Below are 6,096 nucleotides of genomic sequence, written 5' to 3' on the forward strand. Positions count from 1 at the left end.
TTGTTAGAAAATATATTAAATATTTAATCTCTCATCAATGATAATTGCTCTAAGTGTTACTTGGAGTTTAGATGTAGTTTAGTTGTCTTTTATTGAATAGGCTGAGGTTTCAAGTCTTTATTGGGATAAATATGTAATTTAGTAGTGGATTGACGGGTGTATGAGTTGGTCGTTAAAAAAACAATCTTTCATTTAATCATACCTTTATGTTATAGCACATATAATTTAAGGATCACAAGACCCTTGTTGAAACTTTCATTTTGAATCATATTTAAGTTGTCATTAGTGACTTAATCATTAAAGAAAACGAATCTATCATTCAATCATACATTTACATGTAACGCACTACATACTTGTTGAAACTTTCATTTTGAATCACACAATCTCTTCTCCAGTTATACTTTTAAGTTGTAGCATATATAACCTAAGGATCGGTAGACATAGATTGTGTGTTTAGGATGTAACACATTCATTCTTATCGTACAAATAATTATAACTTAAATTATTGATTTTTCATTTATGTCATTTGAAGTTGGGCAGAAAAATAGACAAAAATGGTTTACGTATTTTAAGCCATATCTATTGTTTTGTTTTGTAAAATTTATGTACGTTATGTTGGCAAATTTATAATCTGGATTTTTTTTCTACATAAAGTGTTGATTTTGTAACCGTACAAAATTCTTGAATTACGGATCAAGATCCCTGTGCCAACTAGAGATGACGATATGCATAAATTTATATTTTCGAGATCGGGTGTGAATAAGAGAGGTGATTTAGGAAATGTATGATATACCTATAACCTAATATATTTAGGGTTGGATTTTTATTGGACAGATGACGTGATAGAATCTTTTTAGATTAATGAATAATAGTTTTAGATGACGTGATAGAATCTTTTTAGATTAATGAATAACAGTTTTAGTTGTCAGACAATACGTTATCAAATGATTTGTGTTTTTTACGTCATTCGTCGGTCAAAAGTGCTTAATTGTCGGGTAGTTGGTGCTTAATTGTCCGATAGTCGTCACCAAGCATCGCCGCAACGTACATACGTAAACACATGAAAGCATGTAGTACCCTACTCACGAACCTAACATTCGCATATGCAGAAAAAGTGGGAGAAAATATTTTGTTAAGAAGCTCAAAATAACCGAAAGTTTTATGGTTAGTATTTCGCGCATGAACAATCAGGCCCACATGAACAATCAGGCCCGTCTCAAGCTAATTTGAGGCCTCTGGCAAAATAAAAAAAATTAGGCCCTTTTTTGCCTCTACCTATGACTACTTAATACCAAAAACTTTTTTATTTCTAAAATAATATAAGTAGATACATAAAATGGGCCCTGAAAATTTGAAGAATTTGGAGGCCCTGAGTCATCGTCCATGCTGCCCTACTCTCTGATACGACCTTATGCATTAGGGATGAACATTGGAACAGACTTAGGAACCGAACTTGGTGGAAAATAGGAACCGAACCAGACTGTCGGTTCTACCGGTTCTTGTCGTGTCTTCAATGTTGGAACCAGTCCTCGAGAAATAGCAACATACGGTTCCAGTTTTTGCCGGTTCCCGGTTTCAAAAATCCACAAGAATATCGTCCTAGTCCCAGCCTGATCATTCTATTCGGTTCCCCGGTTGTAACGTCCCAAAATTCAAGACTAAAAATTTCTTTTAATATCACATTACTTAAAGCAAAATTACCGATTCAAAACATAATCAGAGTATTAGTTTCCAAGACACATGTTCGTTATCAGAGTAAAACATTCCCAGGTTGTCTATTCTATGGTGTGTGCCATGCGATCACCCCGAGCTCTTCCCTCCGCTACCGGAGTACCTGAAACCAAAACTGAAAACCGTAAGCACGAAGCTTAGTGAGTTCCCCACCCTACCACATACCATGCATATCCACATACTACACATATTGGGCCACACCCGCTATTCTGGGCCTCGCCCCTACCTCGGGTCTCGCCCGCTACAACGGCCCCGCCTAGCTTCGAGCCCCGCTCGGATACAGATATGTTTCACTTAGGCCTCGCCTGCCACAGGGCCTCGCCCGCTAACATATAATAGCACATAAACATTTCACAACACATAAGCTAAACACATACTAACGTATCATGTCCAAAGGCCTCGACTGTCCTGGGCCTCGCCCTTGTCCTGCTACTGATGAGTCATGGAACCCCGTCCATGCTCCTACTGATAGTGAGATACGGGCCCGACCCACACTCACTCTTTCCCTAACTTGGGCCTCGCCCCTAATATGCTACTAATGAGATGTGGAGCACCATCCACACTCTGCTATTAGTGAGATACGGGACCTCGCCCACACTCACCTCCCTACCAGGCACATACAAGTATCACACAGACAACAAGTATAAACTATCACATAAATCATTCCTTGGGCACCCGCCCGCTATCATTGGACCTAGTCCTGAATATCATACTAGCATACTGTGCCTAGGGCTAACCCCCGGGTCTTCTACTCATAACTACATGGGCCGGCATTGTGGCCGTAGACCCATTCACACGAAAGGGAAACTCACCTGCACTGGCTGAACGCACTGATGATCCCACTAGCTGCTGCCCGGCAACTCTCTGAACTCTTGCTCCACTAGCTCCCCGAGCTATCAATATCAATGCAACACTTAGTCTGACTGACCCCCGAAAGACAACCAAGTCAACTCTGGTCATAGTCAAAGTCCTGGTCAAAGTCAACCTCTCAGGTCAACCCTACTCGCCGAGTCAACCTACTGACTCGTCGAGTTCATAAGTTCAGAGTCCTTCCAATCGCGACTTGACTCGCCGAGTCAGTCCATGACTCGCCGAGTCTATCGATTTCCGAGTCCTGACCTGTCCGACTCACCGAGTCTCCACTCGACTCACTGATTCGAGTCTCAACTCGATGGGTTTGGGGTTTCGCGACCTGACTCGCCAAGTCCAAGAACAGACTCGCCGAGTCCAAGAAAATCTTCAACAGACTCGCCGAGTTGTTCTTCAAACTCGCTGAGTTCCTGCCCAACTTCATCCGACTCGACGAGTTGTTCATCCCACTCGTCGAGTTCCTCCTCATCTTCATGCTACCCGTCGAGTCCACTCAAAGGACTCGCTGAGTCCATTCATATCTACATACATGTAGAGGACTTTTGAGTCATGCATGGACTCCAAACTGTAGATCTACCCTTCCCAAGCCAATTCCTCACATAAAGTTGCAAACTTTACGTGTAGAGAAGGAGATCTAGGCTAAAAACACACTAGGGTTTGGTTAAAGGACAAAAGGGCTTCACCAACTACTCATCTTCTGATGCTTTATGACATATTGGACCATCCCAACAATAGATCTGAAGTGGCAACAACATATCTAAGCCCCCGAACTCAAATTGGGTCTCAATCAACCATAAAACCCCCAAATCTCATAACAAAATAGATCTAGATGCCAAGGAGGGAAAATGGCAGCTTATTACCTCCAAGATGAACACAAACTGAAGTAGATCTCGGATCTACACCTCTGCTTTGAAGCAACCTTCTTGATCTTCAAGTTCCTTTCCAAAATTTCCTTCCTCCAAAGCTATTTCTCTCAAATGATGGAAGCTCACACGAAATCTAGGGTTTACAGGTTCTCTAGGATGATATGGAGGCTGAGGGAGGGACATAACACCCTTTATATAGGATACAACCCCCGGAATTAGGGTTTTCCTTGTTCAGAACAGACTCGCCGAGTCTCCTTGGCCGACTCACTGAGTCGGTCACTTACTCCTCGACCCGGATCCTGCTCGGACTCGCCGAGTCGCCTCTTAAACTTAGGGTTTCCTTTCCTTTCTTGGCCTTTCTGACTTTGGGTGTTACAACTCTCCCCCACTTAAACTAAACTTCGTCCTTGAAGTTTGCTATGGCCCACCGCCTGCGATCTGCTTTCAATACCAACTAATCATTCCAACACCAGCTGCCTACCTTCGCTGGTCTTCCGCCCGGTCATTCTGACTAACATCAATCCTTGCGGATAATAGTCTCGGGTCACCCTGACCCTGAACATCCTGGAAACACAACTTACTCAACCGACAATCCTTCTGGTACTCACCGAGTACTATACTGAACCTATAGGGGTTCACCCCTTCTTTCCTTGCGCGATTCCCTTGCCTTCCCAAGGCGATGCTCCATAACCAGCTATTTTCTCTGTCACTATAAAGACCCTATCTTCACCAAATCCATTATTCCCGTTACTTCCAGTACGGGTCATTATCGACAGCATCAACTGGGCATTTCTTTCTACTATAATTTGGTGTTGAGCACCCCACGATCAACTAACTGAACTCCACCATAGACTGCTTACTCGCACTGCTACAGACTGAAAATTCTGCTATTCCTTATCTGCCTTCCGAATGAACTGAGACCACCCTGGTCCCTACCGTCCTACCAATGTCTGGATTACCGGCTCCCACCGGTCACTTGTCCCAACACAACTCCTAGTCGCTCCCAGCGACTTTCGAAGAAACTTCGACCACCTAATACTGCTTGATCTATTCTGCCATTCAGGCACTACAATCCTGGGGTTCTCGATCCCTTATCTTGACACTAAGGTCCCTATCAGGTCCCACCTATGCTGCTAAAACTCACGGGCCTCGCCCACGGGTCCCACCCGCCTCTAATCCTCTAGTCCCACTAGTCTAACCACTCTCGCTCGGGACTCGCCCACGGGTCTCACCCAACCATACTACTGAGCAACCCTGCTCTCAGGTCTCACCTACACTGCTAATCTCATACAGGCCTCACCCACGGGTCTCACCCAACTATATCCTGGAGCGGCCTCTCCCACGGTCTTCACCTCTCTAGGGCTATACAGGCAAACTCCCTATCATTCTCATCCACTACCCATTCCTGATCCTTATCTAATCACTAGGAGATAAGGGCCTCGCCCCAACTCCGCCAACGAAGCTACTATGGAACACTACGACTTACCCACAGTCTTACATCACCTTCCACCACTGACTTCTAGTGAATGCTATGACTACCCCGTAGTCTTACAACACCTTCTATCACTAACTGCTAGTACGAAATCACCCCATGCTATCAGCTCTCAAGATCCACCTTCTGGCCCACTCGATTCCTACAGGCGATCCTCCAACCTGAATTCCCAACACATACTAACCATCACCAATACACACACTAGCTGAGGAGGAGTTTCTCAAACTCCCAACCTTGAACTCCTCAACCCATCATACGCTATGCTACTTCTTTTCCCTCTCAGAGATCGTGCACTCATTCTGGATCTGCGTGCTCTTACCCTTGTACACTCGGAGGATTCTCCCCCACTTCGATCCTGCTTACCCCTTGCTGCTCAACACTCAAAAAGAAATCCCAATCCTTGCTACCATTTCTTAATCAATATGCTAAGCAACCCAAACTTACCATATCTAGGGATCTAACCAATCCATCTCTAAAACTATACAACTCTGATCTAGCAAGACATACCAAGTCTCTCCCAAGCATGCTACAGTTACTGCATCCTATGAAACCTTCTCCAATAGAGCATGTCTCCTAACTACCATTCAAATATCCAATGTATGCAGATGGCATATAACTCGATCACAATCAACCACTCAAAAATAAAATACTCAAACTGATAATGATGCAGAACAAAACAATATAATCATGCACAAATAAAAGAACTGAAAACAGAAATCGCATACCTGCAATGTCCGGTGCTGGTCGCGCCTCCAAGGTAGTCATCTGAAAAGCCCTGCCTCTTACCGCAGGCGCCTCTGCACGGCCCTGACGGCCATCTGCGATCCTCAAAGTTGCAGGGGCAGGTGCTATCACCCGTCCCGCTGAAAACAAACTGGGGCACTGGGCCTTCTTGTGGTCCCGCTGATTGCAATGAAAACACATCAAATCTGATCCCTGAGTGGTGGTAATAGTACAATCCCTGCTAAAATGACCAGTGCGACCGCACTTGAAACAGCTAGACTCACCACCGCTACCACTCCAGCACGCGCCCCCGTGCGCCCTGCCACACTTCCCGCATCGGCTGCGGTCCTGATAATCCCTCGATCTCGAATCCGATCCCTTGGGCCTTTTGCCCGAACCTGCAGCTACCTGAAC

This window comes from Lactuca sativa, chromosome 3 (genome assembly GCF_002870075.4).
Source record: "Lactuca sativa cultivar Salinas chromosome 3, Lsat_Salinas_v11, whole genome shotgun sequence".
NCBI classification, from domain to species: domain Eukaryota; kingdom Viridiplantae; phylum Streptophyta; class Magnoliopsida; order Asterales; family Asteraceae; genus Lactuca; species Lactuca sativa.